Here is an 8,478-nt window from a genome sequence, read left to right on the forward strand (position 1 = left end):
TACAGTTCCAAAGGACTCAACACATGTAGATGGTTCTAGCCTCATCACTGAGGCAAATTCTACTGGAATGGGAACAGCAATTCAAAAGGAAAACAGAATTTCCCTCCTTGAAATCCCTAAAGCACTATAGCACTCCTAAATGCATTTCTTCACAATTTAGCACTTGTGTACTGTCTTTTAATCCTAATTGGTTCATTATGTAAGTTTCTGTCAACCCCAAAAGAGATGCTTCAGTAATCACAGGATACACTAGTATCCTTCACAGCACTGAACGCATAAGAAACACTTGTGTGACTGACTTCTAACAGAGCCTTTGCATTTATGATAAGTTCTGGGAATCATGAGCTGAAAGACAGCACCTGGCCCAACTTTGGAAGCGGCTCCCTTCAGTCCCCTGAAGCATGCTAAATCTCTAGGATCTAATACTATTTGGTTAGCTGCCTGCATAGGCTCTTTCTAATCATGAATCAGTGAGTAAACGCCACAAGATGGTAAAAAGGACTCCGTGTCATCATCTTCAGAGAATTATAAACATTGGTTACGACGACATCTTTCCATGGCAGAAATTTTAGCCAGAATTCGCTTCAGTCAACAGCTGAACAACATGATGATTTGAGCACTTTCTGAAATGTATAGATAATATCATTCAGAAGATACAATTTTTGTTGGTTTTTAGGAAAGGGAAAATTGTAGGCAACATTGCCCCCCACCCACCCACCCATCCACACACACACACTTTTCTAGAAACTTTGAAAAAGTGACATCATTACTTGGCAATGACTCTATGAAGTTCACCATAACGAGATATGGTTGGTTGTATCATAGTCATAATGCATAGTGTCTCTTCGATTTTTCATCACTAAAGACTATAACAAGAATCTTTCTATAATCTGAGCAGGAGCATGCAGCTGGCTGCCTAGAAGCTAATGATGGAAACTTGCAACATACACAGGAGACCAAGTACCATGGACCATCCCGCAAGCCCTCAAGCCTGGTATAGGGATAACTCTGCTCATGACCACAAGCACATGATTATGGAGATCCCTGCAGAAACTTAGAAACCTAGATTAGTAACAACCTGAAGACGATCATGACCCCAAAAACCATAGAACCCCACATGTAATCTGAGATTATCCCTCAAAAAATAGCTAAGACTCACTCATCAGTTGTTCACTGACCAACAACTAAGAAGTCCGTGAGGCATCATGGCTTCAGCATGTAGCTGGATTCAGTGAGATGAATTCATGTGTGGTCTCAGCCTTCAGACCGACTGGAATGCTGCACTGCAGTCATTCTTTGGTCCCTCTTTGGCTTTTATAAATAGAACAAACCACCACTTCCCCTATAGCTGCCAAGCTGTTCATCAGTGTTGCCTGGAAAACTTCAAGTAGTAATAAGTCAGCTGGTTACCAAAATATTTCTGTCCATCCAATTTAACAAAAACAGAAGCGATACTCCAACAGAGTACAGCTGAGTGACTTTCTAGTGCAGTGGAAGTAGAAGGGTGTTCTCAGAGGAGAAAGCCATAGTGATGGGTGCTTACAGCACTGCTGTTACTGAGCCAGGCCTGGCCTGTGAGGAGGCAATGGAAGAGCAGGATGCACATGGGAGCTCCAGGGACCCAGCGAGCTCCGTCACCCCTTTGTTCTTACTCAGTCCCACAATTGGCCTTTTCTTTTCAGCCACAGCTACATGCTGACATAATTCATCCATCTGTATACGGTTTTAATGAAAGCTAGTGAAATACAACCAGTGCCTCCCCACGTCCAATTCCTGTTTTATTGTGATGTCGTCCTGACTGTGTGGGGTAGCCACTGGGGTTCAGATCTTCAGCCGCTGCACTCCCTGAAGAAGCTGCTTGAAGATGTATCAAGAAATCTCAGGCTGCAATTGCTTATTAAAACCATTTGCATTGCACTTATTATCAAATGCTTGGTGCAAAATGCCTTTGTACCATGATCAACAAGACTGGCAACTTGGCCTCATTAGTGCTCGGGATAATCATTCCAAAAAAAGTCTGTTAACAGTTTATAGTTATTCATCAATACAGTACTTGATTTAAGAGAAGGATTTGAAAAGTAAACCCCAACCTTGCCAGGAAGAGACATAATATTCGTCAGGTAGTGGGGTACTTAACTTGTGTCTCCTCCAGCCACACAGACACAGCTAGTGCCTGGGAATACAGATGTATGAGGCATCTTGGTATGTAAGGCACTTAATATTTTATTAAAGGCTTAACAGTGAAACTGCTAAATATGTGCAGAGATAGTGACATGTTTGATACGTGGAACAGTTCACACCTTACATACACACCTGAGAATTCATTACAGAAAGGGACCTCTTAAATGTAATCAGTGCGGCCAAGCCTTTAATCACACTTCAATCCTGGGCATCAGAGAGCTGACATTGTAAATAAACTTTATGGATGTGATGTGTGAGGAAAATGTTCGTGGACAGCACTCATTGCATTGGACAAAATGAATTTCATCCATTGATTCTAATCATGTAATGAGTTTCAGACACACTGCAGAGGGGGCTCAATCTTGACAATCCCAGAGGACCCACAGAAGAGAAAAATCCGGGGAAATGGCGAAACGTGCGACTTCTGGCAAAAATTGTTCATGTTGGGTACTTTCTGTACATGTTGTATGGTCATAATGTCATTGTCTGTGTTTTAGACCTCCAACTTGTGTTGCTGTTGCGTGAAATCCCTGTAAACAGGTTACATCTTTAAAATCTATTGACAGAACTCCAAAAGAGTGAGCAGTGAAGAAACAGGTGGTGTGTTCACAGTCAGTTCACAGACGCTGCGTAAGTGGGCTGCGAGGGGATGATAAATACTTCATGTATCGGTTCAGTCGGTGAGACAGGCAATAGAATGGGACAATTCCTGTTAACGTGTGCACCTCAGCTACCAGGAGCCAAGGAGAGGGGCTTAGCCACAAATTGAAACAAACGTGTATACTGGAACATCCAGTGGGAACGCTTGACCAGATTCTGCAACCTCTAGTCCTGCTTCCCCTCAGAAAATTGGAGATAGGAAAACACCCAGATGGGCTTTTTCCTGGAAGCTAAGCCCAGTTCCTGCATTTCAGGAAGCTTGCAGACAAAGGCATAAGAAGCAGCTTTGCACTTTTCCCTTTGGCTGTGCTCCTGTTTATTGTCCCCAGGTTTATGATTAGTAGGAGAATGAAGTGGCGAGGAGTCATAGTTATAAATTTTGTTATTTAATTTGTATCCAAGAGTCATTCCAGTGTCTAGTTGTTCTAATACTCATCCAAAGCAAATCAGGCTCAAGCTGCCGTATTCATAGGAGGCTCATTGTGTGAATTGGCATCATGTAGCGAAACAGTGCTGGCTGGCAGTACTTATCAAAGGAGCCCGATTGTTCAGAGTCCCATTCTGAGCAACTTCTCACAGTGTTTATGAGGGAGCTGGGGGTCCCCATTTAGGAAATTAAATGAAGGTCTGCAGATTGCTAAGTAAAATACAGTTGTCAGAAAAGGAAATTCAGAGAGAGCGTTACATAAAAGTAGACTTTCTTAATTTCACTTGTTAAGTGCCGTCAAGTTGGTGCCGACCCATAGTGACCCTGTACAGGGTTTCCTAGGCTGTAAATCTTTACGGGAGCAGAAAGCCTCATCTTTCTCCCATAATTTCACTTACTAATAGGGAAATCATATTAAAAACATTGAGAAGTTTAACTAAATTTCACTTTTAGAATGGGCACTACATTTAAAAGCAGTTTGAGTCGCTGTTCAGTTAATTTTTTTTGTTTTGTTTTATCTAAAAACAATGTTTCTTTTAAAGTTTTGTGAAACTTGAAGTTATAGGAAGGTAAGTTATCTCCAATTCTGCAGGTCAAACTAAAATTTGGGAAATATATCCCATAATACAGAATGTCTTACCCAAACTGTTTGGCTCTATTTCGTACTGGACACGCCAGTCTCAGACCTTTCTCTGTTGTTGTAAACACAGGGGCATTGGGTAGCCTAAACTATGGTCTTTGAGATTCTCACTGCTCTTTAAAGTTACATTTTCTCCCTTCACCAAGCACTCATTAAACTGAGACTGAGCATTTTAAGATCTAAAGTAAGATCTGTGGGTGATTGGAAAGAGCTATGGAAACTTGGATTTAATTCCAGTTTCAGATTTGAGTTTATGTTCCTTTAGTCCAGGGAGGGAACACCAGGTAGCTACAATAGCCCCAACACACATTAGGAGGGGAAGAGGAAGGAGGGTTGTGACAGGCTTATCCTGCAGCCTGATACTGTATTCATTGTTGGGGTTAGTGCTTTCTTGCTGCCCCCTTCACCTCAAGTCAGCTGACAGCATTCTGCTGCCCTTTAAGATTGTTATCTGCCCTAGTGAGGACAAAGCATGTTCGACTTAGAGATAGTGCTGCTGGTAGCAGGGGTTCCCATATGAAAACCAACACATGCTGGTTGGGTGAGATGAAGAGGACTGTGATGATACAGGCAAGTCTTATTCTAAAAAGACATGAGTTTAGGGGCCAGGTGTGGGATGTGCAAACAAAATCTGTAATTATTTTTAAGTGAACATAAGTATTTTTTATTAACTTTTAGTTAAATGTAGATTACTGCAATCAGGTCAACATGATAAGCCTAAATCTCTACATTGAGAGCGCTGACTCAGGCATTGTGTTGTTTATTGTGGACTGGGTAAGAACTTTTCCTGATTTTTCAGTTCCCAGTTTCTTAGCTTAGAAAAAAAAAAAATAGGCCAAAAGAAGAGACTTATCATTGTATATCTGCAGAGTTAAATTATTGCTATTAAAAACTGGATTTTTTTGCTTAAGTAGTCTGAAGAGTCCAGATGCTTGGTAGATGTTCAATAAATGATCTTTAACTTAAATTTGTTCATTTAAAATCCTTATAACCTTTCTAGAAAGGTTTCTTTTTATAAATAATGGGATCTTAGAAGGGAATGTTTTTTGTGTGTTTTAAAGCTAGGGAACTCATTTTAAATCATCTGAAGCCTTGATTGGGGCCTGAAGTTTCAATGATAGCAAGAGAAGTGGCATCAGAATGAGATTTATATTATTCAACTTAGAGTCAGCAGTCTGTTGTAAAAGACCAATGAATGGTATATGATAAAGAAATGTTAGTGAGTTTGGGGGAGAGAATTGTGGCGATTTGTAATGTTCTCTTTATGTCTCTCTTCTGGGTCCTGGTAAAACAATAAATTATCATCTCTAGGTGGCAATGCTTGTGTTTGGTCTTTGTTATCCTCGGTTGAATAGATGCACATGTTTTGAATAAAAAGAAAAATAATTCATTTCAAAGTTAAAAGACCAGACTTGCTCAGAAGCAAAATTCTTGTACAACAAATAAACATTTTTATTGTTTTGAAAGTGATTTCTCAAAAGCTTCTTAGGTAGCTTCTTAGAAAGAGGGCACAAGATGAAAAAACCTTGATTTCCATGGACTAACGCATTTTTAAATTATCTTAAAAGATGTAATTTTGGGGGGAATCTCATAAGATGGAACAATTAAAACGACCTCTGACCAATTTAGGAAACTTTAGAAAACAATTGAAGTGGTAAGTGCCCACGGTTAGGTACAATTTGAGATACGAGTTCTGACCTTGAACTTAATAACCCTGTTTTGTTATTACATAACGAAACCAGCTCAGTTGAGGTTTCATTTGCCTTCTTGTTTACTCTTTAAAAACCAGAGCATAGGTGCTCAGTGCTTTGATTTCGGTTTCACCATCTTGAAGCTTAGAACACTACTCTCTCCTTATGTGGTTTCCAGGGCAGCTGCTGCGAAGTGCCATGGAGTCGGTTCCAACTCATAACCACCCTCTAAAGAGTTTTGGAGACATGGCTGGTAGGTTTGAACTGCCAACCTCGTGATTAGCAGTCCAGTGCTTATCCTGCAGCACCACACCAGGGCTCCTTTTCCAGGGCTAGGATGGAATAAAGACACCCTGGTGGCTCTGAGGACTAAGCACTGGGCTGCTAGCCACAAGGCCCGTGGTTTAAACCACCAGGCTGTTCTGTTGGAGAAAGAGACTGTTTCCAAACAGATTCGCAGTCTCAAAAACCCTAAGGAGTTCAGTTCTGCTGTGTCCTGTACAAGGCTGCTGAGTCACAATCAATTTGGTGGCAGTGGGTTTGGGGTTTGGAGTAATGCAAACAGTTCTAACGCTCCGCTACTAACCACCCAGAAGTAACTCACGATACGGCCTGACACTCTGCTTTTGAACACTGATAACCTTGAAAACTATGGAGCACACTGCAACATAGTCGCCTTGAGTCAGAATCTACTCAAGGCAGCAAATTTTAAGATAGAATAAGCAAGTTTTTAAAAATTGAATAGGTTGTCCTGTTAGCTGCCTTCCCATCCACCCTGATTCATGACAGCGCACCGCCAGAGCAATGGTTTCACTGACTGATTTTGGGGCAGTAGATCAATGGACCCTCCGTCCTAGTGTGTGTTGATCTGGAAGCTACTAAAATCTGTGTTAGAGCAATGCACGAGCTTCCACTGATAGGTGGATTGTTAAGTGTCGTCAAGTCGGCTTCAGCTCACAGCAACCCTGTATAGGGTTTCCAAGGAGTGGCTGGTGGGTTTGAACTGCCCACACTAAGGTTAGCAGTCCTGTACTAGTTCTACAATGCCACACCAGGACTCCTGATAGGTTCACAGTGAGTGCAAATGAGAGGCACTGACCAGTTATCCAGCAGTTATACTCTGAGCCCTACATCTATGTATCCTCACAGCCAAATCTTGTTTCAGGCAAACTTCACCCTCTTCTATCCAACTGTTTCAGCCTTTACTTCCAAAGAGGAGTTCCTTAGATAATGGCTTTTATGCACATGGTTTATTTCAGAAAATCACCCCAGAAATTAGGGGCAGGGGACATTGTTACATGTGGTCATAGATTCCCATGACCTTGTGGAAACAATGTGGGTGGTGAATTAGAAGAATAAGTTTATAAAAAAGAACAAGGGATGGGGTCTTAAAAACTCACAAGTAGCCATTTAAGGTAGAACTGTTGGGTCTCTACCTTAGTGTGGCGCTGTAGGATAACTACTGGACTGCTAACCACATAGTCAGTGGTTCAGACGCACCAGGAGCTCTTTGGAAACCATGTATAGGGTGACTATGAGAATCAACTCACCAGCACTTTTAACAACAGTTGGTCTCCACTCATCCAAAGCAAAAGAGAAAGAAGGAAACCAAAGACTCAAAGCTTGTCTACAGGTCAAGCATTCTGTGTGAACCATGACCTCATCTGCTTTGAGGTCAGAAGAACTAGATGGTGCCCAGCTACCATTGACTGTTCTAATCAGGACACAAGAAACAGACTCTGATAGAAAATGTGGAACAGACTTCAAATTCTTAAAAAACAGACTGACTTACTGAATTGGTTGCGAACTGGAGGACTCCCTGAGACTACTGTCCTGAGGTTCTCAAGTCTTGGCCAAAACTTAACCCCAGAGATCACCTTGTAGCTAAACAGACTGGTTCAAAAGTAATGCATACAAATCTTTTTAAAAATCACCATACAAAACCAAATAACCAACAATTTAATGCAAAAATGAGAGTGTCAGGGGCCAGGGAAAATACATTAAAGGAAACAGAAAAACCAGAGAGAATGAGTATATTCACACGTAAAAAATAGAACCAATGTCAGTGAACAACTTGTGAAGAAATGATTGAATAGGAACTTAAAAGTGCTGTGTAAAACGTCACCAAAATACTTTTTAATGCAAAAATGAGAGTGTCAGGGGCCAGGGAAAATACATTAAAGGAAACAGAAAAACCAGAGAGAATGAGTATATTCACACGTAAAAAATAGAACCAATGTCAGTGAACAACTTGTGAAGAAATGATTGAATAGGAACTTAAAAGTGCTGTGTAAAACGTCACCAAAAAAAAAAAAAAAAAGGAACAGTGCAAGTAGTAGAAAAAACAGTTCTGCCACTTACAAGAAGTTGACAACCCTTGGGGTCATGCAGTGCACAAGTTGCATCAGCAGCTGGCCCTAGTGGAAGCCACTGAGAGAAGGAAGACCCATGTGGCATCAGTGAGAGTGGTCAGTGTGTCCATTCAGGCACTGAAGTATGACTGGCCCTCCCTGGAGAGTCCCGGGGGGTCAGGGATTTGATAGGGGAAGACTGGGTCTACTGATTACACCAAACTGAGATTGTGTCAATATTTTCTGAGTTCTTTCACACGCAAGGGAGAACTTACAATTGTAGGAAAAGATAAGGTTTTTGTCAGGACACCTTACCTTCCCTTATTAAGGAAAAGGAAGTGGCCCTCTCCAGCAATGGCCGAAAAGAAAACGCGTTTATGATGAAGCCACACCCACGCCTGGAGAGGCTAACATTACAGCAGAAATAGAACCAAGAGCATAGAACTTTAAGGGTTAAAAATTCCCGTCTACCTTTGTAGCGCTATAGGATAAGCACGTGACTGCGATGTCAGTTTGAACTGCAAGATC

The sequence above is a fragment of the Chrysochloris asiatica genome, unplaced genomic scaffold (assembly GCF_000296735.1).
Source record: "Chrysochloris asiatica unplaced genomic scaffold, ChrAsi1.0 scaffold00034, whole genome shotgun sequence".
NCBI lineage: Eukaryota > Metazoa > Chordata > Mammalia > Afrosoricida > Chrysochloridae > Chrysochloris > Chrysochloris asiatica.